This window comes from Rattus norvegicus, chromosome 15 (genome assembly GCF_021556685.1).
Source record: "Rattus norvegicus strain SHRSP/BbbUtx chromosome 15, alternate assembly SHRSP_T2T, whole genome shotgun sequence".
Classification (NCBI taxonomy): Eukaryota; Metazoa; Chordata; class Mammalia; order Rodentia; family Muridae; genus Rattus; species Rattus norvegicus.
Genome location: NC_141548.1, coordinates 20,646,716 through 20,674,650, shown reverse-complemented (window position 1 = coordinate 20,674,650; position 27,935 = coordinate 20,646,716). Strand labels below are relative to the sequence as shown.

Sequence of the window (27,935 nt, the reverse complement as noted above, 5' to 3'; positions counted from 1 at the left end):
CTGACGCTGCAGAGAGCTCGTGGGCAGCACCCCGAGAGCGAACTTGAGCCTCGGGACCACAGGTAAGACCAACTTTTCTGCTGCAAGAGACCTGCCTGGTGAACTCGGGACACACAGAGGCAGAATTCCTCTAGGACCGGGCACTTCCTGTGTTTACCGGGAGTCCCACACCCGTGGATCCCAGCCCGCAGCAGCTCTCTGCTCCCAGACCCCGTGGGAGAGAGGCCTCACCGCCTGGTCAGGTGGGCACTCCTGAGGCCCAGAAACCGGAAGAGACTGAACTCAAGACACAGGCCCACAGGAACAGCTGAAGACCTGTAGAGAGGAAAAACTACACGCCCAAAAGCAGAACACTCTGTCCCCATAACTGGCTGAAAGAAAAGAGGAAAACAGGTCTACAGCACTCCTGACACACAGGCTTATAGGACAGTCTAGCCACTGTCAGAAATAGAAGAACAAAGTAACACTAGAGATAATCTGATGGCGAGAGGCAAGCGCAGGAACACAAGCAACAGAAACCAAGACTACATGGCACCATCGGAGCCCAATTCTCCCATCAAAACAAACATGGAATATCCAAACACACCAGAAAAGCAAGATCTAGTTTCAAAATCACATTTGATCATGATGCGGGAGGACTTCAAGAAAGACGTGAAGAACTCCCTTAGAGAAACACAGGAAAACATAAATAAACAAGTAGAAGCCTACAGAGAGGAATCGCAAAAATCCCTGAAAGAATTCCAGGAAAACACAATCAAAAAGTTGAAGGAATTAAAAATGGAAATAGAAGCAATCAAGAAAGAACACATGGAAACAACCCTGGATATAGAAAACCAAAAGAAGAGGCAAGGAGCTGTAGATACAAGCTTCACCAACAGAATACAAGAGATGGAAGAGAGAATCTCAGGAGCAGAAGATTCCATAGAAATCATTGACTCAACTGTCAAAGATAATGTAAAGCGGAAAAAGCTACTGGTCCAAAACATACAGGAAATCCAGGACTCAATGAGAAGATCAAACCTAAGGATAATAGGTATAGAAGAGAGTGAAGACTCCCAGCTCAAAGGACCAGTAAATATCTTCAACAAAATCATAGAAGAAAACTTCCCTAACCTAAAAAAAGAGATACCCATAGGCATACAAGAAGCCTACAGAACTCCAAATAGATTGGACCAGAAAAGAAACACCTCCTGTCACATAATTGTCAAAACACCAAACGCACAAAATAAAGAAAGAATATTAAAAGCAGTAAGGGAAAAAGGTCAAGTAACACATAAAGGCAGACCTATCAGAATCACACCAGACTTCTCGCCAGAAACTATGAAGGCCAGAAGATCCTGGACAGATGTCATACGGACCCTAAGAGAACACAAATGCCAGCCCAGGTTACTGTATCCTGCAAAACTCTCAATTAACATAGATGGAGAAACCAAGATATTCCATGACAAAACCAAATTTACACAATATCTTTCTACAAATCCAGCACTACAAAGGATAGTAAATGGTAAAGCCCAACATAAGGAGGCAAGCTATACCCTAGAAGAAGCAAGAAACTAATCGTCTTGGCAACAAAACAGAGAGAAGAAAAGCGCACAAACATAACCTCACATCCAAATATGAATATAACAGGAAGCAATAATCACTATTCCTTAATATCTCTCAACATCAATGGCCTCAGCTCCCCAATAAAAAGACATAGATTAACAAACTGGATACGCAACGAGGACCCTGCATTCTGCTGCCTACAGGAAACACACCTCAGAGAAAAAGACAGACACTACCTCAGAGTGAAAGGCTGGAAAACAACTTTCCAAGCAAATGGTCGGAAGAAGCAAGCTGGAGTAGCCATTCTAATATCAGATAAAATCAATTTTCAACTAAAAGTCATCAAAAAAGATAAGGAAGGACACTTCATATTCATCAAAGGAAAAATCCACCAAGATGAACTCTCAATCCTAAATATCTATGCCCCAAATACAAGGGCACCTACATACGTAAAAGAAACCTTACTAAAGCTCAAAACACACATTGCACCTCACACAATAATAGTAGGAGATTTCAACACCCCACTCTCATCAATGGACAGATCATGGAAACAGAAATTAAACAGAGACGTAGACAGACTAAGAGAAGTCATGAGCCAAATGGACTTAACGGATATTTATAGAACATTCTATCCTAAAGCAAAAGGATATACCTTCTTCTCACCTCCTCATGGTACTTTCTCCAAAATTGACCATATAATTGGTCAAAAAACGGGCCTCAACAGGTACAGAAAGATAGAAATAATCCTATGCGTGCTATCAGACCACCACGGCCTAAAACTGGTCTTCAATAACAATAAGGGAAGAAGGCCCACATATACGTGGAAATTGAACAATGCTCTACTCAATGATAACCTGGTCAAGGAAGAAATAAAGAAAGAAATTAAAGACTTCTTAGAATTTAATGAAAATGAAGGTACAACATACCCAAACTTATGGGCCACAATGAAAGCTGTGCTAAGAGGAAAACTCATAGCGCTGAGTGCCTGCAGAAAGAAACAGGAAAGAGCATATGTCAGCAGCTTGACAGCACACCTAAAAGCTCTAGAACAAAAAGAAGCAAATACACCCAGGAGGAGTAGAAGGCAGGAAATAATCAAACTCAGAGCTGAAATCAACCAAGTAGAAACAAAAAGGACCATAGAAAGAATCAACAGAACCAAAAGTTGGTTCTTTGAGAAAATCAACAAGATAGATAAACCCTTAGCCAGACTAACGAGAGGACACAGAGAGTGTGTCCAAATTAACAAAATCAGAAATGAAAAGGGAGACATAACTACAGATTCAGAGGAAATTCAAAAAATCATCAGATCTTACTATAAAAGCTTATATTCAACAAAACTTGAAAATCTGCAGGAAAGGGACAATTTCCTAGACAGATACCAGGTACCGAAGTTAAATCAGGAACAGATAAACCAATTATACAACCCCATAACTCCTAAGGAAATAGAAGCAGTCATTAAAGGTCTCCCAACCAAAAAGAGCCCAGGTCCAGATGGGTTTAATGCAGAATTCTATCAGACCTTCGTAGAAGACCTCGTACCAATATTATCCAAACTATTCCACAAAATTAAAACAGATGGAGCACTACCGAATTCCTTCTATGAAGCCACAATTACTCTTATACCTAAACCACACAAAGACCCAACAAAGAAAGAGAACTTCAGACCAATTTCCCTTATGAACATCGACGCAAAAATACTCAATAAAATTCTGGCAAACCGAATCCAAGAGCACATCAAAACAATCATCCACCATGATCAAGTAGGCTTCATCCCAGGCATGCAGGGATGGTTTGTTTTTTTTTTTTTTCCGGAGCTGGGGACCGAACCCAGGACCTTGCGCTTCCTAGGCAAGCGCTCTACCACTGAGCTAAATCCCCAACCCCGCAGGGATGGTTTAATATACGGAAAACCATCAACGTGATCCATTATATAAACAAACTGAAAGAACAAAACCACATGATCCTTTCATTAGATGTTGAGAAAGCATTTGACAAAATTCAACACCCCTTCATGATAAAAGTCCTGGAAAGAATAGGAATTCAAGGCCCATACCTAAACATAGTAAAAGCCATATACAGCAAACCAGTTGCTAACATTAAACTAAATGGAGAGAAACTTGAAGCAATCCCACTAAAATCAGGGACTAGACAAGGCTGCCCACTCTCTCCCTACTTATTCAATATAGTTCTTGAAATTCTAGCCAGAGCAATCAGAGAACAAAAGGAGGTCAAGGGGATACAGATCGGAAAAGAAGAAGTCAAAATATCACTATTTGCAGATGATATGATAGTATATTTAAGTGATCCCCAAAGTTCCACCAGAGAACTACTAAAGCTGATAAACAACTTCAGCAAAGTGGCTGGGTATAAAATTAACTCAAATAAATCAGTAGCCTTCCTCTACACAAAAGAGAAACAAGCCGAGAAAGAAATTAGGGAAACGACACCCTTCATAATAGACCCAAATAATATAAAGTACCTTGGTGTGACTTTAACCAAGCAAGTAAAAGATCTGTACAATAAGAACTTCAAGACACTGAAGAAAGAAATTGAAGAAGACCTCAGAAGATGGAAAGATCTCCCATGCTCATGGATTGGCAGGATTAATATAGTAAAAATGGCCATTTTACCAAAAGCGATCTACAGATTCAATGCAATCCCCATCAAAATACCAATCCAATTCTTCAAAGAGTTAGGCAGAACAATTTGCAAGTTCATCTGGAATAACAAAAAACCCAGGATAGCTAAAACTATCCTCAACAATAAAAGGACTTCAGGGGGAATCACTATCCCTGAACTCAAGCAGTATTACAGAGCAATAGTGATAAAAATTGCATGGTATTGGTACAGAGACAGACAGATAGACCAATGGAATAGAATTGAAGACCCAGAAATGAACCCACACACCTATGGGCACTTGATTTTTGACAAAGGAGCCAAAACCATCCAATGGAAAAAAGATAGCATTTTCAGCAAATGGTGCTGGTTCAACTGGAGGTCAACATGTAGAAAAATGCAGATCGATCCATGCTTATCACCCTGTACAAAGCTTAAGTCCAAGTGGATCAAGGACCTCCACATCAAACCAGACACACTCAAACTAATAGAAGAAAAACAAGGGAAGCATCTGGAACACATGGGCACTGGAAAAAATTTCCTGAACAAAACACCAATGGCTTATGCTCTAAGATCAAGAATCGACAAAAAAGTGCAAAGCTTCTGTAAGGCAAAGGACACTGTGGTTAGGACAAAATGGCAACCAACAGATTGGGAAAAGATCTTTACCAATCCTACAACAGATAGAGGCCTTATATCCAAAATATACAAAGAACTCAAGAAGTTAGACCGCAGGGAAACAAATAACCCTATTAAAAAATGGGGTTCAGAGCTAAACAAAGAATTCACAGCTGAGGAATGCCGAATGGCTGAGAAACACCTAAAGAAATGTTCAACATCTTTAGTCATAAGGGAAATGCAAATCAAAACAACCCTGAGATTTCACCTCACACCAGTGAGAATGGCTAAGATCAAAAACTCAGGGGACAACAGATGCTGGCGAGGATGTGGAGGAAGAGGAACACTCCTCCATTGTTGGTGGGATTGCAAACTGGTACAACCATTCTGGAAATCAGTCTGGAGAACCCTCAGAAAATTGGACATTGAATTGCCTGAGGATCCAGCTATACCTCTCTTGGGCATATACCCAAAAGATGCCCCAACATATAAAAAAGACACGTGCTCCACTATGTTCATTGCAGCCTTATTTATAATAGCCAGAAGCTGGAAAGAACCCAGATGCCCTTCAACAGAGGAATGGATACAGAAAATGTGGTACATCTACACAATGGAATATTACTCAGCTATCAAAATCAACGACTTTATGAAATTCGTAGGCAAATGGTTGGAACTGGAAAACATCATCCTGAGTGAGCTAACCCAATCACAGAAAGACATACATGGTATGCACTCATTGATAAGTGGCTATTAGCCCAAATGCTTGAATTACCCTAGATGCCTAGAACAAATGAAACTCAAGACGGATGATCAAAATGTGAATGCTTCACTCCTTCTTTAAAAGGGGAACAAGAATACCCTTGGCAGGGAAGAGAGAGGCAAAGATTAAAACAGAGACTGAAGGAACACCCATTCAGAGCCTGCCCCACATGTGGCCCATACATATATAGCCACGAAATTAGACAAGATGGATGAAGCAAAGAAGTGCAGACCGACAGGAGCCGGATGTAGATTGCTCCTGAGAGACACAGCCAGAATACAGCAAATACAGAGGCGAATGCCAGCAGCAAACCACTGAACTGAGAATAGGACCCCCGTTGAAGGAATCAGAGAAAGAACTGGAAGAGCTTGAAGGGGCTCGAGACTCCATATGTACAACAATGCCAAGTAACCAGAGCTTCCAGGGACTAAGCCCCTACCCAAAGACTATACATGGACTGACCCTGGACTCTGACCTCATAGGTAGCAATGAATATCCTAGTAAGAGCACCAGTGGAAGGGGAAGCCCTGGGTCCTGCTAAGACTGAACCCCCAGTGAACTAGACTGGTGGGGGGAGGGCGGCAATGGGGGGAGAGTTGGGAGGGGAATACCCATAAGGAAGGGGAGGGGGGAGGGGGATGTTTGCCCGGATACCGGGAAAGGGAATAACACTCGAAATGTATATAAGAAATACTCAAGTTAATAAAAAAAAATGGGGTTCAGAGCTAAACAAAGAATTCACAGCTGAGGAATGCCGAATGGCTGAGAAACACCTAAAGAAATGTTCAACATCTTTAGTCATAAGGGAAATGCAAATCAAAACAACCCTGAGATTTCACCTCACACCAGTGAGAATGGCTAAGATCAAAAACTCAGGTGACAGCAGATGCTGGCGAGGATGCGGAGAAAGAAGAACACTCCTCCATTGTTGGTGGGATTGCAGACTGGTAAAACCAATCTGGAAATCAGTCTGGAGGTTCCTCAGAAAATTCGACATTGAACTTCCTGAGGATCCAGCTATACCTCTCTTGGGCATATACCCAAAAGATGCCCCAACATATAAAAAAGACACGTGCTCCACTATGTTCATTGCAGCCTTATTTATAATAGCCAGAAGCTGGAAAGAACCCAGATGCCTTTCAACAGAGGAATAGATACAGAAAATGTGGTACATCTACACAATGGAATACTACTCAGCTATCAAAAACAATGACTTTATGAAATTCGTAGGCAAATGGTTGGAACTGGAAAATATCATCCTGAGTGAGCTAACCCAATCACAGAAAGACATACATGGTATGCACTCATTGATAAGTGGCTATTAGCCCAAATGCTTGAATTACCCTAGATGCCTAGAACAAATGAAACTCAAGACGGATGATCAAAATGTGAATGCTTCACTCCTTCTTTAAAAGGGGAACAAGAATACCCTTGGCAGGGAAGAGAGAAGCAAAGATTAAAACAGAGACTGAAGGAACACCCATTCAGAGCCTGCCCCACATGTGGCCCATACATATACAGCCACCCAATTAGACAAGATGGATGAAGCAAAGAAGTGCAGACCGACAGGAGCTGGATGTAGATCGCTCCTGAGAGACACAGCCAGAATACAGCAAATACAGAGGCGAATGCCAGCAGCAAACCACTGAACTGAGAATAGGACCCCCGTTGAAGGAATCAGAGAAAGAACTGGAAGATCTTGAAGGGGCTCGAGACCCCATATGTACAACAATGCCAAGCAACCAGAGCTTCCAGGGACTAAGCCACTACCTAAAGACTATACATGGACTGACCCTGGACTCTGACCTCATAGGTAGCAATGAATATCCTAATAAGAGCACCAGTGGAAGGGGAAGCCCTGGGTCCTGCTAAGACTGAACCCCCAGTGAACTAGACTGTTGGGGGGAGGGCGGCAATGGGGGGAGGGTTGGGAGGGGAACACCCATAAGGAAGGGGAGGGGGGAGGGGGATGTTTGCCCGGAAACCAGGAAAGGGAATAACACTCGAAATGTATATAAGAAATACTCAAGTTAATAAAAAAAATTTAAAAAAAAAGAATGCATCATTTAGACAGCTACAATCAGCTATTACAGCAAGGTATAAAAAGAAAATACAAACCTTAGCCTACTCCAGATAAAAGTAACCCTTCATGAATAGAATTTGAGGTCAAGAGTGAAGATTTAGGTGAAGAAGAAATTAGAAGGAATCATGCCAGAAAATTACACTGTATTTCAAATAAGTGACAACAAGCCAAAGCCACAAATAAAGTGTTGGTAACTTTGACTCCTTGAAACCTCTTCTGGAGGCTGCAGGGTGGATGCAGGCATGGTTGTTGGCTGGCAGCACCATAGACCATCCAGAGTTTTGGTGGAGGATTTTCCATCAGAAGCCTTAGCCTTACTACAGAGGCTAGGACCCAAGTACTACTCAGAGGTAGTCAATTGGAGGCCAGATCCTGTGCAGGAGTCCATTTAGCCTTGACTTGGGGATGGTTCTAACTCATTTCAGAGTCCTAGATATTGCAAGCTTCTAGAACACCACAAGAGCCATTGTCTAACACCAATATTGTCTGCTGTGCCCACAGTCACCATGGTAATATCAGTGGTGAGCATCACAGTATGATTTGTTTCTCTTTCCTGGTGTTGCTGCCTCCAAACCCTGTTTCTTTAACTCACAGAGAAGCTTCAAATAAAACAATGAACAATTTTTGCATTGAAAGCAATTGGTTGCTTGTACAGGTAGTTTACAATGGAGGCCTCAAGCAGTCTTCCCTCCATCTTCCTGGTTTAGCAAGGAGGTTGTTTGCTTTTGCTTTTGCATTTCATTTCACTTTGGTGATTTTTTTATTTTATTTTGTTTTGTTTTTCTTTTTGTTCTATTCTTTTTAGGATGCATAGAGTGATCAAGAAGGGGTATGAAGAAGTTCAAGTTCAAATTCAAATGGCCAGAAAGACCCAGTCTTTCTGACAGGTCCACTGTGTTTGCTTCATAAAGGCTTTTTTCCTTTTGCCTTAACTGTTACCAATTTCCACTCTCTTGGATTCTTTTTTCCAGGCATATATATCATATATATATATATATATGATATATATTCAATTTTTTAATTGTAAAAAATGGCCTGAGTTTTTGTCATCGTTTTCTAACTGCTCCATTTCCTACCCAAAACCATAGACAGGTATTGAGTCCTGTAGGGTGTGGTTTTGATGCTTAGATCAGAAATCTGTCTGTGAATACTGAAGGTCTTGTTCCCAAATTGATTCTTGATAGTTCAATAAAGATGCTAATCAGCTGGGTGGCATAGGCAGGACTTCTAGTTTCCCTGCAGGCAGACTGCTAGATGCAAGAGAGTAGAAAAGATTTAATACTTCAGAGGGAATAAGAGCCACCAGCCATGTGAGATCTAGGGTTGAGTGGCCATTGGTGGCCTCCCAGACTGTGCCTGGTGTAGCAGGCAGGAGGTTAGAAACACAATAAGTTGAGAGCAGAGGTCATGCACTATAGGAAGCCAATGGCAGAGGAATCAGCCGTGAGCTGAGGACACAACACTAGTTTCTCCCTTCTTCCTAAGGACCTTTGACTTCTAGGCAAAAAGAGTAAAAGCCATGAGTTCTTAGGAAAACAGCTGTGCCCTTCCCAACAACTGGCTTCTGGAATAGAGAAAGTAATGATGTAAAGTCTCTCACTTCCAGGAACCATAACAAGCAGGGAAGTCCAGTTGCTTCAGAGAGGCTCTTAGCTCCTGATTCCCATACCTGGAAGGTTCAGCTCAAGGCTATCTCTTCAAGGAAGCTCCTCATCCTCTGCCCAGGACTCACTGAGCTTTCCCAAGGACCATTTATTTCTTCCTTTTTTACACCAGGACAGAAAGCCAGCTTCCTTCTCCCCATCTCTGATTTCCTCATGCTCTCCATTCTCCCTCCCAAAAGGCCTGCTTACCCTGGACAACAGGCCAATTAGTGAACCCTAGAGGCACTGCAGGAATATCCAAGAGGCAGCTAGTGTCACCATTACACTTGTGACATCACAGAAGACGCCAGGGCTCTCCTGGATACAAGAGATTGTTCAGGGAAGGGACTGCTGATGACGTCACTGGGAACTGCCATGGCCAACCTGCTAACCAGCTTTCCTTACGGTGACCAGATTCTGGGGTGCCATCTCCAGGAGCCTCCCCGTGACACACTGGAACCCTTTCCGTACCTCCTCTGTCCGAAGCTAGAGATTTCTCTTTGCTTCATTAGTGGTCACTCGTTCTGAATGGGGAGAGGTGGTCAGGGGCTTGGCTTGGGTAGACAAGATCTAGTGACATGGGGTGGAGGAGATTCTTCTGGACGATTGTTCTATTCCATGTCCATTCCTGAGACATACAGTCCAATTGGCTAGGTTTTCCCTGTTTCCCAAAGGCCAGGATTTTCCCTCCAAACCTTTAATTTAATGAATACTGTATTACATTTTCTTATTGTGCATGCCTTGAAAGGGAACTTTATATATATATATATATATATATATATATATATATATATATATATATAGAGAGAGAGAGAGAGAGAGAGATATAGATATATATGTGGATGTGTACTCAAAAAAATCTGTTTTGCAATTCTATTTTTTGCAATGATCATGGCAACATCGGGGCCCAGCTACACAGTGAATATAAAAGTGTAAATGCTGTATACCTAGTTCAAACGATAAACTTCCAAATCATTACTTTCTCCAAAATAACCAGACATCAGTGAGCCAAGGACAACATGGACTGTAGATTGCTGTTCTGTAGTCCCATTAGATACCACTTCTCTAATATTTACCTTCCTGAGTTCCCAGGGCCAGGCCTGAGGATGTTGGAGGTTTTAACATGATCCCATATTCTTTCCAAACATAAGATTCAGGAGGAAGGGCAGGAAGTGGAAGGGCCTGAGGTCTGGTGAAACCTCAGCATTAATGGGTCCATAAGTTCAGGAGGGAGTCTATTTGGCATTGTCATCTGTGGCTTCTATGTTCTTAGTTGTACTCCATGTTAAAATTCCACCTAACCTCATAGCTGTAAGAATGTAAAAAAAAAATCACCACGTAGGTCCTTTGCAAATTGATTTCATTGTCCTTTTTGATACCCACTTGGCTCATGCATTTTCACTACCACTAGGCCCAAACAAGGGGATATTGGTAGAGTTAGAGGTCCACTGGGTCTCTCTAATAGCACAAGGAATAGATTTTATGGAAAACTGGAGGGCAGGATTTCAAGAATGAAATGGTTATAGAGTTCTGCCAACTGCTGATCTCTGAGCCTTAGAAGCAATGAGGCATATATTCTAAACATAATATAATATGGATGAATCCCTCCCTCATGGAGTACAGCAGGCACAAAATAAGAAACCAGCCTATCCCCCCCTTCCCTGGACTCTACTGAGAGTTTTCATAGTGTTTCCTTTAACGTCTTGTTCATTATTTCCACCTGCCCATAATTCTGAGATATAGTTGCACAATAAAGATTCCAAACTATGCATAAAGCTTTGATTATTAAATCAGAGGTTTTTGCTATGAATGTTGGGCTATTATATGACTGCATTCCTAGTGAGTGGCAAATTTAGGGGGAAGTTTCTAGAAGAGCCTTCTAGTTGCTCTCTCAGCAGCTTCAGTCTGTTGGAGAAGCTTCTACTCACCAGAGCAGCTATCAATAAACACAAGCATGTACTTTATCCTACTCTAGCAGGCCACGTGTCAGTTAATTCAGGTTCCCATAATTCACCATAGTGTTGGCCGCTTGTATGGAATCCCTTCTGGGTAAATGATCTCTTTTTATTTACGTAAGTACAAACCCTGACATCTGGCTTAGACATCTCCTACCCAGGCTGTCCAGTGTAGGTAGAACATACCTTGGTTTTGGCAACTCAGAGAGTTCTGTGGACCCAAGACAAGTAGCCTGGTAAAGCTGAGTTACCAGAAACCTGCCAATTCTTTCTGGAAGAATGATCTTTCCCTCTGGTATTCACCACCAACCTATAGCTTTATGCTATCTGTTTGATTCTTTTGCCACCTCAGCTCTGGGTTATACCATGGAGCCTCAGGTAGCAGTGGATCCATTATGTCACCAGAAGGTCAGTAGGCCCCACAGGTCTTAGGGCCACTTGTTGGGAAGCTAGGTCAGTGAGCCAGTTACCTTTAGTTTCAAGGCAGTCGTCACTTTGCTGTCCTTAGCAGTGAAGCATAGCAAATCATAGGGGAAGCCAAATATCATCTTGGAGAGCCAAGACTTCCTCTACGTTCTTAATGTCCTTTCCTCAGCAGCGAGGTTCCCTTTTTTCTGTATATTGCACCATAGACGTGTGTAGTATCAAAAGCATAATGACTGTCCATGTACAAGATGACAGGCTTCCCTTTTCCCCGTTTGACCTTCCGAGTCAGAGTGATGAATCAGTTCTGTTCTCTGGGCATGGGTACCTGGCCCTAAGGCTTGGGTCCAAATCATTTCCATTACAATAACTGTTGAAACTCCTGTCTACCTAGCTCCACGTTTAATGAAGGTCCTCCCCACCCTGTTGACTAATGCATCAGTGTCTTTCATTGGGTGGGGTTTGGAGAGTGTCCATTTGGTCTGGCCAGATAAATTGGACCATTGTTGTTACCTCAGGACAGTCATTGATGAACACTTGTGGGTCTTCATCACGCAAGAGGGAAACAGGATTTATGGTAGTGGGTTTTTCAAACTATACTCCAGGATGGTTCAGGAATAGGGCTTGTTACTGTGTCACAGGGGCATTAAGAAGCCAGGGTTCTGGTCTTCTGTGGAGGAAGGCTTCAACTGTCTGGGGTGATGGGAGTATAAGGTACTGACCCACAGTTAACTTCTCTGCTTCTTTCACTAGAATAGGGGTAGCCACCATAGCCTTTAGACAAGGGATCCATCCTGAGGCTACAGAGTCCTACTGCTTGGACAGGTGTCCTACAAGGTGTTTTCATGGCCCCAAAGTGTTTGTTTAAATTCCACTTGCAGTGCCTTTTCATCTGTTTCCTGGACAAAGAGATGAAAAGGTTTTGAATGGCCTCGAAGGGCAAGGGCTGGAGCCAAAATCAGCTATCAGTAAGTATCAAACTCCATTCATTCTGTCTCCACTCAGATCAGGGCCCAGTCCCCTCATTTGTGCTGGGGTATAGAAGCTTTGCTATTTCTGTAAACCCTGGTATCCAGGCAGAGCAATACCCAACCACACCAAGAATCTCTCAAGCCTGTCTTTTAGTCTTTGGAGTTGGAAACAGAAGGATAACAGCAACCTTTCTCTGATTTGGGCTGCTTTTGCCTTCCCCTGCTCTTTGCCAAGATAGGTGCCCTCTTATATACAAAAATTAACTTTCATAGCTGACACTTGTTAGCTCAGTGGTTATAACTCTTAGAGCAGTCCCTCAGTGGCCCTTGTTCAATTTATTTTAGTTTCAGAAGAGAGGAGGAGGTCATCTATATGTCGTAAAAGTGTGGACCTGGCAAACTTCTGAGGCCAGTATGAAACAGGGCTAGAGGTTTTTGAAATCCTTGGGAGAATAGGGTCTAAGTTATTTGCCCACTTTTACCTCCCTCCGGAACTGTCATTCAAAATTTAATTTGATCTCCTCTGCCTATGGGAGCCTGAAGAATTCATCTTTCAATTCCAAGACAGTCTACCCATTTTTCTCTGGCGGATTGAGACTCATGAGAGTATATGAGTTTGGAACTGTGGGGTGGATAGTCTCTACCCTCTAATGCAATTCCCTCAGATCTTAGATAGTTTATATAATCAGTGGTCCCAGTTTCTTCTCAGGTAACAGCAACGTACTCCAAGGAGACTGTCAGGATGTCAGGATGCCCATCTCCTTAAGCTGGGTAATAAGGACTTTTAACTCTCCCTTTGCTTCCACAGTGATTGTGCATCATTGAATCTGCATAGGCACAGATGAACTGGTTAGTTGAACAATCATAAGACTATGTTGTAGGGCCAGTCCTGGGTGGCTAGATTTTGCCTATACACCTAGGATTCTTTGCTTCAAATCTGAAAGATAGTCTAACCATATCTTTTGTTTGGGAGCAGGACTTTCAGGTAGAAGCTATTCTTTCGGTAAACAGAAACAATGTTTCTGTCATTAGTATCTAGAAGTCTCACTGTGTCTCATTCTTAGAGAAGATGATGGTTGCTCTCAGTTTATGCAAGAGGTCTCCTGCCTGGAGAGAACAGAGGGGAGTAGGGGCAATCAGACATGACAATAACAGATGGGTTATTATCCCCTTGCCTATGTCAATGGAATATTTGGTGCTTTAGGGACAGTAGGGAGGTTTTCCTTTGCTACTTTGACTGCATTTTTTTTTTGAGGCCATATTTACACATTTTATTTTTTTATTCTCAAACATGCATATAAATGAAAAGCTTCTCTCTAAATGCAGATAAGCCTTTACCTATCATGTGGTATTATTTACATCACAAAACACTGTCATATGAAAATCAGCACATAGCTCTGAAGCACATAGACTGTTAGTAAGGAGTATCTTTCTACTCACACAGACCGCAGGTGGGAAGTTCAGACCTAGGCTGTCCCTTACTTTCTACCCTTGAAAGGTAAATAGGAACACGTGGTCAAAGATGAAGCAGAAATGTGGAAGCTACACGACCTCTTTAGACACACATACAGGTCCCTGGGCCCCAGCAAGGCCCCGCCCACAAAGTCAGTGTAGTTTGCTTCTCAAAGGAAGAAGAGAGGTAACAGTTGAACAAAACTGCAAAGCTGAAGAAAAAGATAAGATGATCAAACTACTGAGCAAGAGGGGGTGGTCGATGGGAATGTCTGTGATGCGATGATGTCTACCCAGAAGGATGTACATAACTGGAAGTAACTCGTAATTTTTAAAGGGGCAGAGACGCCACCCCTTTATGGGGTCCGGGCTTCTGGGGCTCACTGTATTTAATAACCTCACCCCGGAAGGTATTAGCGTCCTCAGGAAATGCCCCAGAAAGTTCAAAGCTTGGTTTTTCTTTAAAGGGCACCTCTTTGCTTTTGTTACCAGCAGGGCAAGGGATCACCTCCTGAGTCTCAGCGCCAGCACTCTCATTCTGCTGGCGGTGCTCCTGGTGCCTGGCATTATTAAAGTCTCTCTCTTCTTCCTGGGCTGGCAGGATCTGGCTGTCTTTATCCAGACCCTGCCCAGGGCAGAGCTCCTCCTTTGGCGGGGATGGCCACAGTGCCAGTCTCCATTGTTGTTCCACACTCCCCTGTGCTCCTGTCCTGAAAACTCTCTGTGCTGCCTATCCTCTTGTCCTCTCCATGGATAGTCCTCACATTCACTTTGACCTTGGAGTAGTGGGGCCTCTGGCTTCTCTTAGTCCGAGGAGACTTGCTACTTCTCCCAGAGGACTTGCTTTTCTTTTTGACTGGGGACTGCTCGCTCGCTCTCTGTGCTGGGCTCCCGGCGGTGACCAGTGCAGCCCAACCAGTGGCAGGCAGGGGCTGGCTACCAGCTGGAGCGTTGGCAACTGGTTCAGAGCTCAGGCTTCCTGCTTCACTAAGGTTGCCAAAGCATCCCCTGACCTGTGTTGCCACCTGCTGCTTCGCTCCTGCTCATTCTCCCCCTCCCACCCCACCCTCCTCCTTCATCCTGCAGCCTGGCCTAGAATTCGCCTGCACAGTCCTTTGAGACACTTGAGCCAAAAACAAAACAAAACAAAACAAACAAACAAACAAACAAACAAAAAAAGACTGCAATCTTTTGATCAGGCAATTGCCCGTGTAGATTACTGAGGACTGATTATGTTGATCTAGTGATCATTAAGAAATCAATTGCTTTCCCACAATTTTAAGTTTATACTAGGGGTATAGTAGCTGGGGCCCCACCACTTTTCTAACTGTGGTAGTTGCTGGACCTTTTACTTCCAATTACAGCGCTTACTTTTCCAGTGTACACTTTCCTTGCAGGAGGCACATTGGTCTTTCTCCAATGGTGGCTTCGTTGTCACCTAGCCCTTTTCTTCTTTGTTTCACCAGACTGGTTTATTATACAGATTTTCTCTTAGTGTTGCCACTATGGCCTTGGTAAATCTCTTGTCCCTCTGGCTCTCAATCCAATCTCTATTGTCACACTCATTTTGAGCTACCTACAACCAGATATTAGTGCTTGTTTAAGCACAAGTAATAAAGAGATAAGGTTTTAGCAATAAAACAGCAATAGTTAATAAAGAGTTAACTTTCAGTGCTTGGTGAAGAACAGAAAAATGATATTACAATTATAAAATAGTTACAGCATGTAATAAAGCATTTATAAAGTATAATAAAACACATTAATAAAGTTTAATAAAGCACAGAGATTTATAATATAAAAATACAGCACAAAGAAATAATGGGTAATGAACAGAGGGTTAAAGAGAAAAGAAGGCAGTGGTTTTCAGCCACAGAATAAGCAAGAGAGTATTAAGTTTCCAGAAGCCTCTATTACAGTTAGAGACAGTTACAAGGCCAGAGATCATTAAATAGTCTTTTGGCCTTTTGTCCCATTCTGTGTCCCATTTCAGCTTGTTTACTTAAGGCTGGGTAGACCCCAGAAGTCCTTAGAACATAAAAAGTTTAAGAACTGCTGCCTTAGACTAGTGTGCAGAGTCCTGATACCATACTTCCTGATAACTTGCAATATTCAGTAGGTAATAACAATAAATGTATTAGTAACAATACTAATGTTAGTAAGGCTAGACACTGGGTTCTGTGGTATGCAGATGAAAGAACAAATCAAAGAACCCCAAATTGGGGAGACTCTCGCTCCAGTCTCGGGATGGCGGCATGCCCCAGGAAACTCGAGAAGCTGATCTTGATGTAACAGCAAGAGGTAGTTTTTTTTTTTTTTGACTTTTTTTTTTTATTATTAACTTGAGTATTTCTTATATACATTTCGAGTGTTATTCCCTTTCCCGGTTTCCAGGCAAACATCCCCCTTCCCCCTCCCCTTCCTTATGGGTGTTCCCCTCCCAACCCTCCCCCCATTGCCGCCCTCCCCCCATAGACTAGTTCACTGAGGGTTCAGTCTTAGCAGGACCCAGGGCTTCCCCTTCCACTGGTGCTCTTATTAGGATATTCATTGCTACCTATGGGGTCAGAGTCCAGGGTCAGTCCATGTATAGTCTTTAGGTAGTGGCTTAGTCCCTGGAAGCTCTGGTTGCTTGGCATTGTTGTACTTTTGGGGTCTCGAGCCCCTTCAAGCTCTTCCAGTTCTTTCTCTGATTCCTTCAATAGGGGACCTATTCTCAGTTCAGTGGTTTGCTGCTGGCATTCGCCTCTGTATTTGCTGTATTCTGGCTGTGTCTCTCAGGAGCGATCTACATCCGGCTCCTGTCGGTCTGCACTTCTTTGCTTCATCCATCCCGTCCAATTGGGTGGCTGCATATGCATGGGCCACATGTGGGGCAGGCTCTGAATGGGTGGGTGTTCCTTCAGTCTCTGTTTTAATCTTTGCCTCTCCCTTCCCTGCCAAGGGTATTCTTTTTCCTCATTTAAAGAAGGAGTGAAGCATTCACATTTTGATCATCCGTCTTGAGTTTCGTTTGTTCTAGGGATCTAGGGTAATTCAAGCATTTGGGCTAATACCCACTTATCAATGAGTGCATACCATGTATGTCTTTCTGTGATTGGGTTAGCTCACTCAGGATGATATTTTCCAGTTCCAACCATTTGCCTACGAATTTCATAAACTCGTTGTTTTTGATAGCTGAGTAATATTCCATTGTGTAGATGTACCACATTTTCTGTATCCATTCCTCTGTTGAAGGGCATCTGGGTTCTTTCCATTTTCTGGCTATTATAAATAAGGCTGCAATGAACATAGTGGAGCACGTGTCTCTTTTATATGTTGAGGCATCTTTTGGGTATATGCCCAAGAGAGGTATAGCTGGATCCTCAGGCAGTTCAATGTCCAATTTTCTGAGGAACCTCCAGACTGATTTCCAGAATGGTTTTACCAGTCTGCAATCCCACCAACAATGGAGGAGTGTTCCTCTTTCTCCACATCCTCGCCAGCATCTGCTGTCACCTGAGTTTTTGATCTTAGCCATTCTCACTGGTGTGAGGTGAAATCTCAGGGTTGTTTTGATTTGCATTTCCCTTATGACTAAAGATGTTGAATATTTCTTTAGGTGTTTCTCAGCCATTCAGCATTCCTCAGCTGTGAATTCTTTGTTTAGCTCTGAACCCCATTTTTTAATAGGGTTATTTGTTTCCCTGCGGTCTAACTTCTTGAGTTCTTTGTATATTTTGGATATAAGGCCTCTATCTGTTGTAGGATTGGTAAAGATCTTTTCCCAATCTGTTGGTTGCCGTTTTGTCCTAACCACAGTGTCCTTTGCCTTACAGAAGCTTTGCAGTTTTATGAGATCCCATTTGTCGATTCTTGATCTTAGAGCATAAGCCATTGGTGTTTTGTTCAGGAAATTTTTTCCAGTGCCCATGTGTTCCAGATGCTTCCCTAGTTTTTCTTCTATTAGTTTGAGTGTGTCTGGTTTGATGTGGAGGTCCTTGATCCACTTGGACTTAAGCTTTGTACAGGGTGATAAGCATGGATCGATCTGCATTCTTCTACATGTTGCCCTCCAGTTGAACCAGCACCATTTGCTGAAAATGCTATCTTTTTTCCATTGGATGGTTTTGGCTCCTTTGTCAAAAATCAAGTGACCATAGGTGTGTGGGTTCATTTCTGGGTCTTCAATTCTATTCCATTGGTCTATCTGTCTGTCTCTGTACCAATACCATGCAGTTTTTATCACTATTGCTCTGTAATACTGCTTGAATTCAGGGATATTGATTCCCCCGAAGTCCTTTTATTGTTGAGGATAGCTTTAGCTATCCTGGGTTTTTTGTTATTCCAGATGAATTTGCAAATTGTTCTGTCTAACTCTTTGAAGAATTGGATTGGTATTTTGATGGGGATTGCATTGAATCTGTAGATTGCTTTTGGTAAAATGGCCATTTTTACTATATTAATCCTGCCAATCCATGAGCATGGGAGATCTTTCCATCTTCTGAGGTCTTCTTCAATTTCTTTCCTCAGTGTCTTGAAGTTCTTATTGTACAGATCTTTTACTTGCTTGGTTAAAGTCACACCGAGGTACTTTATATTATTTGGGTCTATTATGAAGGGTGTCGTTTCCCTAATTTCTTTCTCGGCTTGTTTCTCTTTTGTATAGAGGAAGGCAACTGATTTATTTGAGTTAATTTTATACCCAGCCACTTTGCTGAAGTTGTTTATCAGCTTTAGTAGTTCTCTGGTGGAACTTTTGGGATCACTTAAATATACTATCATGTCATCTGCAAATAGTGATATTTTGACCTCTTCTTTTCCGATCTGTATCCCCTTGACCTCCTTTTGTTCTCTGATTGCTCTGGCTAGAATTTCAAGAACTATATTGAATAAGTAGGGAGAGAGTGGGCAGCCTTGTCTAGTCCCTGATTTTAGTGGGATTGCTTCAAGTTTCTCTCCATTTAGTTTAATGTTAGCAACTGGTTTGCTGTATATGGCTTTTACTATGTTTAGGTATGGGCCTTGAATTCCTATTCTTTCCAGGACTTTTATCATGAAGGGGTGTTGAATTTTGTCAAATGCTTTCTCAGCATCTAATGAAATGATCATGTGGTTCTGTTCTTTCAGTTTGTTTATATAATGGATCACGTTGATGGTTTTCCGTATATTAAACCATCCCTGCATGCCTGGGATGAAGCCTACTTGATCATGGTGGATGATTGTTTTGATGTGCTCTTGAATTCGGTTTGCCAGAATTTTATTGAGTATTTTTGCGTCGATATTCATAAGGGAAATTGGTCTGAAGTTCTCTTTCTTTGTTGTGTCTTTGTGTGGTTTAGGTATAAGAGTAATTGTGGCTTCGTAGAAGGAATTCGGTAGGGCTCCATCTGTTTCAATTTTGTGGAATAGTTTGGATAATATTGGTATGAGGTCTTCTATGAAGGTCTGATAGAATTCTGCACAAACCCATCTGGACCTGGGCTCTTTTTGGTTGGGAGACCTTTAATGACTGCTTCTATTTCCTTAGGAGTTATGGGGTTGTTTAATTGGTTTATCTGTTCCTGATTTAACTTCGATACCTGGTATCTGTCTAGGAAATTGTCCATTTCCTGAAGATTTTCAAATTTTGTTGAATATAGGTTTTTATAGTAAGATCTGATGATTTTTTGAATTTCCTCTGAATCTGTAGTTATGTCTCCCTTTTCATTTCTGATTTTGTTAATTTGGACGCACTCTCTGTGTCCTCTCATTAGTCTGGCTAAGGGTTTATCTATCTTGTTGATTTTCTCAAAGAACCAACTTTTGGTTCTGTTGATTCTTTCTATGGTCCTTTTTGTTTCTACTTGGTTGATTTCCGCTCTGAGTTTGATTATTTCCTGCCTTCTACTCCTCCTGGGTGTATTTGCTTCTTTTTGTTCTAGAGCTTTTAGGTGTGCTGTCAAGCTGCTGACATATGCTCTTTCCTGTTTCTTTCTGCAGGCACTCAGCGCTATGAGTTTTCCTCTTAGCACAGCTTTCATTGTGTCCCATAAGTTTGGGTATGTTGTATCTTCATTTTCATTAAATTCTAAAAAGTTTTTAATTTCTTTCTTTATTTCTTCCTTGACCAGGTTATCATTGAGTAGAGCATTGTTCAATTTCCACGTATATGTGGGCATTATTCCCTTATTGTTATTGAAGACCAGTTTTAGGCCGTGGTGGTCCGATAGCATGCATGGGATTATTTCTATCTTTCTGTACCTGTTGAGGCCCATTTTTTGACCAATTATATGGTCAATTTTGGAGAAAGTACCACGAGGAGCTGAGAAGAAGGTATATCCTTTTGCTTTAGGATAGAATGTTCTAGAAATATCCGTTAAGTCCTTTTGGCTCATGACTTCTCTTAGTCTGTCGACATCACTGTTTAATTTCTGTTTCCATGATCTGTCCATTGATGAGAGTGGGGTGTTGAAATCTCCCACTATTATTGTGTGAGGTGCAATGTGTGTTTTGAGCTTTAGTAAGGTTTCTTTTACGTATGTAGGTGCCCTTGTATTTGGGGCATAGATATTTAGGATTGAGAGTTCATCTTGGTGGATTTTTCCTTTGATGAATATGAAGTGTCCTTCCTTATCTTTTTTGATGACTTTTAGTTGGAAATTGATTTTATTTGATATTAGAATGGCTACTCCAGCTTGCTTCTTCTGACCATTTGCTTGGAAAGTTGTTTTCCAGCCTTTCACTCTGAGGTAGTGTCTGTCTTTGTCTCTGAGGTGTGTTTCCTGTAGGCAGCAGAATGCAGGGTCCTCGTTGCGTATCCAGTTTGTTAATCTATGTCTTTTTATTGGGGAGTTGAGGCCATTGATATTGAGAGATATTAAGGAATAGTGATTATTGTTTCCCTTTATATTCATATTTGGATGTGAGGTTATGTTTGTGTGCTTTCATTCTCTTTGTTTTGTTGCCAAGACGATTAGTTTCTTGCTTCTTCTAGGGTATAGCTTGCCTCCTTATGTTGGGCTTTACCATTTATTATCCTTTGTAGTGCTGGATTTGTAGAAAGATATTGTGTAAATTTGGTTTTGTCATGGAATATCTTGGTTTCTCCATCAATGTTAATTGAGAGTTTTGCTGGATACAGTAACCTGGGCTGGCATTTGTGTTCTCTTAGGGTCTGTATGACATCAGTCCAGGATCTTCTGGCCTTCATAGTTTCTGGCGAGAAGTCTGGTGTGATTCTGATAGGTCTCCCTTTATATGTTACTTGACCTTTTTCCCTTACTGCTTTTAATATTCTTTCTTTATTTTGTGCGTTTGGTGTTTTGACAATTATGTGACAGGAGGTGTTTCTTTTCTGGTCCAATCTATTTGGAGTTCTGTAGGCTTCTTGTATGTCTATGGGTATTTCTTTTTTTAGGTTAGGGAAGTTTTCTTCTATGATTTTGTTGAAGATATTTACTGGTCCTTTGAGCTGGGAGTCTTCACTCTCTTCTATACCTATTATCCTTAGGTTTGATCTTCTCATTGAGTCCTGGATTTTCTGTATGTTTTGGACCAGTAGCTTTTTCCGCTTTACATTATCTTTGACAGTTGAGTCAATGATTTCTATGGAATCTTCTGCTCCTGAGATTCTCTCTTCCATCTCTTGTATTCTGTTGGTGAAGCTTGTATCTACAGCTCCTTGTCTCTTCTTTTGGTTTTCTATATCCAGGGTTGTTTCCATGTGTTCTTTCTTGATTGCTTCTATTTCCATTTTTAATTCCTTCAACTGTTTGATTGTGTTTTCCTGGAATTCTTTCAGGGATTTTTGTGTCTCCTCTCTATGGGCTTCTACTTGTTTATTTATGTTTTCCTGGAATTCTTTCAGGGATTTTTGTGTCTCCTCTCTATGGGCTTCTACTTGTTTATTTATGTTTTCCTGGAATTCTTTCAGGGATTTTTGCGATTCTTTCAGGCATTTTTGCGATTCCTCTCTGTAGGCTTCTACTTGTTCTCTAAGGGAGTTCTTCATGTCTTTCTTGAAGTCCTCCAGCATCATGATCAAATATGATTTTGAAACTAGATCTTGCTTTTCTGGTGTGTTTGGATATTCCATGTTTGTTTTGATGGGAGAATTGGGCTCCGATGATGCCATGTAGTCTTGGTTTCTGTTGCTTGTGTTCCTGCCCTTGCCTCTCGCCATCAGATTATCTCTAGTGTTACTTTGTTCTGCTATTTCTGACAGTGGCTAGACTGTCCTATAAGCCTGTGTGTCAGGAGTGCTGTAGACCTGTTTTCCTCTCTTTCAGTCAGTTATGGGGACAGAGTGTTCTGCTTTCAGGCGTGTAGTTTTTCCTCTCTACAGGTCTTCAGCTGTTCCTGTGGGCCTGTGTCTTGAGTTCACCAGGCAGCTTTCTTGCAGCAGAAAATTTGGTCTTACCTGTGGTCCTGAGGCTCAAGTTCGCTCGTGGGGTGCTGCCCACGGGCTCTCTGCAGCGGCAGCAACCAGGAAGACCTGTGCCGCCCCTTCCGGGAGCTTCAGTGCACCAGGGTTCCAGATGGTCTTTGGCTTTTTCCTCTGGCGTCCGAGATGTGTGTGCAGGGAGCAGTCTCTTCTGGTTTCCCAGGCTTGTCTGCCTCTCTGAAGGTTCAGCTCTCCCTCCCACGGGATTTGGGTGCAGAGAACTGTTTATCCGGTCTGTTTCTATCAGGTTCCGGCGGTGTCTCAGGCAGGGGTCCTGCTGCTCCTGGGCCCTCCCCCACGGGAGCCCAGTGGCCTTATACAGTTTCCTCTTGGGCCAGGGATGTGGGCAGGGGTGAGCAGTGTTGGTGGTCTCTTCCGCTCTGCAGCCTCAGGAGTGCCCACCTGACCAGGCGGTTGGGTCTCTCTCTCACCGGGTCTGGGAGCAGAGAGCTGTTGCAGGCCGGGATCCGCGGGTGTGGGACTTCTGGTAAACACAGAACGTGCCCGGTCCTAGAGAAATTCTGCTTCCGTGTGTCCCAAGCTCACCAGGCAGCTTTCTTGCAGCAGAAAATTTGGTCTTACCTGTGGTCCCGAGGCTCAGGTTCGCTCGTGGGGTGCTGCCCAGGGGCTCTCTGCAGCGGCAGCCAGGTAGTTTTTATTAACGAGATCTCGGGCTGACACCGAGGTCTCGGGCCGACACGCCACGCATCTCACGCAGGAGATAGAGGAGCCGACCCTGAACTTCTAAAGGCAGGGGTTTATATAGGGAAAGCCAGGGGATTTCGCCAGGTTACACATGATTGGCTGATTCAAATGGTGCGCAGTTACTTTTGGCGCGGGATTACATCAGCAAAGAGTACGTGCTATCTAGCCGCTCAGCAATGTGGGTAGGGTGACTCATCTCACTCAGCAGGGGGATGACCCATCCTCAGGGAGTGAAGGAAGGGGAGGGGGTGGCTCCAGCTGGTGAGCCCTATCTCAAATTCTCTCAGGCATGTTCGGACTTTGTTTATGACTAACTTTTTGAAATTTAACTCTTCATTGACACATACAAACATTCACACAGACAACACACAAACACACATACACACATACAACACAGCACAAATTGTTTGAAACTAGAAAATTTTTGTTTTTACCCAGAATTGGAGTATGTGCATACCCATGAGATATTGTTATAGAATAGAACCCACCGAGTATAACAGCCACCATTTTCATGAGATGTATGTCTCTCACACACCTATGGTCTGAGGGTGTCATTTTATACATTTTCACACAGACACAGTGTTTGGATTCCAGGTATGGGAATTTCCCACTTGCAGCCAGACAATATTTAATATATTTTAGATTGCAAAGCATTTTGGGTTTTCTGCTGTACAATGCTCAGTGTGGGCTAGGGAAATGTCCCGGTGGGTAAAACTCCAGTTAGGAAAGCTTGGGAGCCTGAGTTCAACTCTCCAGAGTCCAGGTACAGCTAATGGTGAGGCAAATTTATAACTCAAGGGCTCCTATGTTGTCCTGGCTGGATTTTTTGTCGCCTGATAGAAGCTTGAACAGTGGTTCTCAACCATCCTAACGCTGCAATATTTTAATACCATTCCTCATGTTGTGGAGACCCTCAGCCATTAAATTATTCCATTACTACTTCATGGCTATAATTTTGACACTGTTGTGAATCATAATGTCAATATCTGATATACAGGGTATATGATATGTGATCCCCAAAGGGGCCATGACCCAAAGGTTGAGAACCTCTGGGCTAAAGTCATCAGAGAATGCAGAACTTCAATTAAGAAAATGCTATAGGCAAACCTGTGGGACACTTTTAGTGACTGAGGGGAAGGGCCCATCCCATTTGGGCAATGGCATCCCTGGGCAAGTGACCCTGGGGTGTATACAAAACAGGTTGAGGAAGCCACAGTGTGCAGCTTGTAAGCAGTGATCCTCAGTGGTCTCTGCTTCAGTGCCTGTGTCCAGACTCCTGCCTTGACTTCCTGCCCTGACTTCCTTCAGTAGATTGTGCTATGGAACTGCAAGGTGAAATAAATCCTTTCCTTCCCAGTTCCTTTTGGTCATGGTGTTTTATTCCAGCAACAGAAATATTGCAAGACAGGACGCTGCTGGCCAGTTAGCCTGGCACACACACCAGTGAACAAAGAGACCCTGTTCAATCAAGTGATGGTGGGTGAGCATCAACAACCGAGGTTGCCCTCTGGCCTCCACGTGTGCACCATGAAATACATGTCTGTACTCATATAGATGTGCGCACACACATACATGCACAGCACACACCTCAGACATAGAGCAAAGAAAGCTCAGCTTGTGTGTGTGTGTGTGTGTGTGTGTGTGTGTGTGTGTGTGTGTGTTTGTGTGGTATTTTAAACCTTTCTTAATCCTACAGAACTAGTGTGGTTATCCCTCAACAGGTCTGGTCAGCCAATAACTAAACCACTACCACAGCTGGTGAGGGCTGAAACTTCATCCAGATCAACAGCCAGTGCTGTTCCTCTGTCTAGGGAATGATGGCTCCTGAGTGGAAAGCTACCTGGGGGACAGTTATCCAGAGCTTTACACACTGTTTCACAGAATGGTTTTCAAATACGATAGTTCCTTTACCTCTCACAGTTACCATACGGCCACACAGATCCCCTTAGAGCTGTGTTCAGTCCCTGTGCTCTTTCCTTGTTTGCACTGGTTGTTGAGCTGTTCTCACTGAAGCAGCCAAATGCTGCTCCACTATGTCATGGACTAAGCTACTGTTTGCCTTTCTCACACCATAAGGTGCTGCACTTAGTTTGGAGCTGTAGTTTGCAAAGGTCATAGATTGAGGGGTTCAGGTTTATAGGCCAAGGTCCCACATAATGGGTGTCTGGTAGACACTAATAGAACCGGAGATAAACACATCCCTGCAGAGTTTTATTTCTTATTTTAGGACTACAGGGGTTTTGTCTACATGTATGTCTATGTGCTATGAGCTGTGTAGTTCCTGTGGAGACAGAAGAGGGAGTCTGATCCTGGGAATTGGACCCTAGTCCTCTGGAAGAGAGTAGCTAATGATGGCTTCTGAGCCATGTCTCCCCCCACCAATCCACCCCTACAATTCTGATTGATAAAAGTAAAGATGTAATCCCTGGTTACACCTTTTGAGGCATATACCTAATAAAAAGGACTTAATTCTTTTCAATAATTTGAATATATCTTAGCTTAATTAGGGCTCAAAGTCTTTGATGTCAGTCAGGAAACTGACTACAGACATTCATTTGTACAAACCTCTTTTAATTCCGTGTTGCATCTAGAAGTGAAAAGAGGGCAGAGGTGGCCTGTGGGCTATAGTTTGGGAAATGCTGATTTAGCACGGTTGTGCAGATGCGATCCCTGAAACAGTTTCTTCACCAACCCTCTCTGCTGTCATTTCTCTATGATTCTGGAAACCAAGTGAATGGGATTCTTGCCATCTCATTGGCCAGGAGAGAAAAGAACAGATCAAGAAGGTAAGGAAACAACTGGCTACTTCAAACCTCTCAGCCTCTGTTGCCAACCCTTGGCCCTTACCCGGGGCACCAGGATCTACAAAAACCAGTGTCTTGTTTTTCTTTCTTTTTTTTCCCTGAACTAAACTGTGTTTATCACTAACCTCTGTAATCTCCTGGAGATGAAGTAACTTTTTTCTTCTCTTTGTCTCTTTCCAGGCCAAATTCTGGAAGGTCTTGTGGGGTTACCGGAGAGGACAGAGTCTCATCTTTGCTATTCATGATGTCTGTTGTCTCTAGGTCATGATTTCCTTGGGATGAAGGATCATTTGTCTTCAGCATGCTTCAGAAACTCCACAACGATGACACAGTGGGTAAAAGTGCTTGCTATACCACTGAACTGAGAATAGGACCCCCGTTGAAGGAATCAGAGAAAGAACTGGAAGAGCTTGAAGGGGCTCGAGACCCCATATGTACAACAATGCTAAGCAACCAGAGCTTCCAGGGACTAAGCCACTACCTAAAGACTATACATGGACTGACCCTGGACTCTGACCTCATAGGTAGCAATGAATATCCTAGTAAGAGCACCAGTGGAAGGAGAAGCCCTGGGTCCTGCTAAGACTGAACCCCCAGTGAACTAGACTGGTGGGGGGAGGGCGGCAATGGGGGGAGGGTTTGGAGGGGAACACCCATAAGGAAGGGGAGGGGGGAGGGGGATGTTTGCCCGGATACCGGGAAAGGGAATAACACTCGAAATGTATATAAGAAATACTCAAGTTAATAAAAAAAAAAAAAAAAAAAGAAGCATGGATAATCCTGAGAGCTCAGGGGAGACTGCAACTTCTGCTCACATTCCTGGCCCAAGAGGAACCTGCCTAGTAGCTTCTGGATATAGGAATATAGGAGCAGTCAGCGGGAGGAATCTGCTGATTTCTGCCTGCGTCCTGAACTGAACTGGACCGGTCTCACAGCTCCCTGCACCCAAAGCCCATGAGGGAGAGAGCTGGACCCTCAGAAGTACAGAGAAACTTGAGAGGTCAGAGGAGACAACTACTTCTGCTCACATTCCTGACCAAGAGGGACCTGCCTAGTCCCCTTTGTGCTCTCTGAGCACAGGAACCTAGGAGCAGGAACCTTCAGGGTCTGCCTTTGCCAAGAGCTGAAAGCCAGTCATCAGAAGTGCCTAGACACCATCTCAGCCTAATTAAAAGGCAGACCCTTTTGACCTTCGCCCCTCTCTTCTCTCTCTTTCCCCCCTTCACCCCCGTCATCCACTTTGCCCTTTTCTGTCCTGACAATAAACCTCTCTCATGAGGAACTGTAAAAAAAAAAAAAAAAGTGCTTGATATGCAAGCCTGAAGAGATGGGTTCACGCTGTAAAACACAAGAAAGTGGAAGGAGAGAACTGACTTCCCATATTTGTCCTCTGACTTCCACATACCCACACCATGTACTCCCCAGCATCAGATGCACAAAATAATAGATTTTTTAGTTTAATATTATTTTTAATTAGAAATATCTGGAAAGCTGGGTAGAGATAGCACATAAATTTAATGCTAGCAAGCCAATTTTTGTTTTGTTTTTTTTAACTACCACACCAAATTGCTCTGCACCTAAAATGTTAATGCTATGCTCTATAATGCTCTCTCTACTGTATTAGTCAATGCTTTTATTCTTATCAACCATGCCAAAGGAGATACATTATTTATTTACAAATAAGGAAAAAGAGACATAGAGAAGTTGAGCTGTTTGTACTCATATAACAAACACATGATGGGTGTAGGATGCTTCCTGATCTTTGGATTTCCTAAGCCTCTACTTTGGAGAGGACATGGAGAAGTGAGAGAAACAGTAGGGAACCTGCAGTTTCCATGATAAACTCAGAAGCTGAAGCCCTTCATCACTCAGAAACATCCCACCCTCTATATTCCTGTGGTCAATCAATTACTCATCCTCTGGTCTGCTCCAGTATCATTTCGGCAAGTTTGGCAA

General features: G+C 42.8%; 1 long non-coding RNA gene and 1 pseudogene across 1 annotated transcript in view; both read right to left on the bottom strand.

Annotated features, from left to right (window-relative positions):
- LOC120096933 (uncharacterized) overlaps positions 1-27,935 on the bottom strand; it is a 105,514-nt gene that overhangs the window by 66,828 nt on the left and 10,751 nt on the right. The window lies entirely within an intron of this gene.
- LOC148000856 (smad nuclear interacting protein 1 pseudogene) lies at positions 14,223-26,282 on the bottom strand (annotated as a pseudogene).